The sequence below is a fragment of the Priapulus caudatus genome, unplaced genomic scaffold, assembly GCF_000485595.1.
Source record: "Priapulus caudatus unplaced genomic scaffold, Priapulus_caudatus-5.0.1 Scaffold691, whole genome shotgun sequence".
Taxonomy (NCBI): Eukaryota; Metazoa; Priapulida; class Priapulimorpha; order Priapulimorphida; family Priapulidae; genus Priapulus; species Priapulus caudatus.
This window is the reverse complement of record NW_014577752.1, coordinates 108344-109478: the sequence shown is the minus strand read 5'-3', so window position 1 is coordinate 109478 and position 1135 is coordinate 108344. Positions and strand designations below refer to the sequence as shown.

The 1135-nt window shown below is 41.8% G+C and overlaps 1 protein-coding gene across 1 annotated transcript in view; it reads right to left on the bottom strand.

Moving 5' to 3' along the window:
- The window catches only part of LOC106812828 (voltage-dependent calcium channel subunit alpha-2/delta-3-like), an 18328-nt gene that overhangs the window by 1326 nt on the left and 15867 nt on the right, over positions 1 to 1135 (bottom strand). The gene's annotated exons all lie outside the window — the stretch shown is intronic.

Below are 1135 nucleotides of genomic sequence, written 5' to 3'. Positions count from 1 at the left end.
TTTATAATTGTGCCGAATGTGATAACCATAATCATATTGATCAATAACTGTATCTATAGTAACTGCATGTGTGGTTCGGTCACAAACTAACGAATACGTTACGGATGGGAATACGTTAGACGACGGTTCGCTCATCTAAAAATCTACTTCGCTAATCCGTCCGAGTTTGTTCATCCGACTCTATCCGAATTATGCACGTTGTCACCATCCGGTCGGATTTAAACAGGATTATGCGCATCGTCGTTCCTACAAAAAGATTGGTACGCAACCGATTTGTAATATTACCATTTATAATTATAAAATGCAGCCAGAATCGTAGACTATATATATATACAGCATATGCGGGTACAGAAAAGATATTAAAAATATAATCGCTAATAGAAGGGTTGCTTACACGCTAACATCAATAAATTAAAGATCGCGTGCGTGGAGGCAAGTGAAACAAAATTGGCGGAGGCAGGAATTAATAGCACTCGCTATACGTCCGTTATTACGAGTACAATGACTACACGATCAGATTACCTTCACGAGTTGTCCTCGAAAATCAATAGATGGCGCCACGCTTGGCGATTTCTACACGCTTCGTCAAATCCGAAAACTGATATCATACGGTTACAAGGAAGGTTGTTGTTGGGTAGATTCAGTAGCAGTATATACACCCACCGCAATCTCATCGTAGAAATATGCTAAATTTTGGACTCTTCCCACGAGTGAACTAATAATATCATTTGATTCAACGTTAAAGTGTGGCGGATGTTTCATTTGAGAAATTCCGCGACTGGAAAATAAGTGCCGGAATATTCTAGAAATGCATCAGCTGCCCTTCACACGAACCCACAGGTCCTCGCTCAACCGAGAACCATAATATTGATACAATATAGAAGCGACGCGATAAAACCTATACGCGTTTACTAAAATCGTTTGCCGCCGGCAGGCACGTAGTTTTACTAAAATCGTTAAAAACCATTATGTACCCCTGGGAAAATATTCTGAACCGGTCTATATACGATCGGGTGGCAGGGTAACAGTGCTGCCGCGGTGCATTCACAAAGTGTCACCGCTGTGCATTCACAAAGTGTCACCGCGGTGCATTCACAAAGTGTCACCGCAGTGCATTCACAAAGTGTCACCGCGT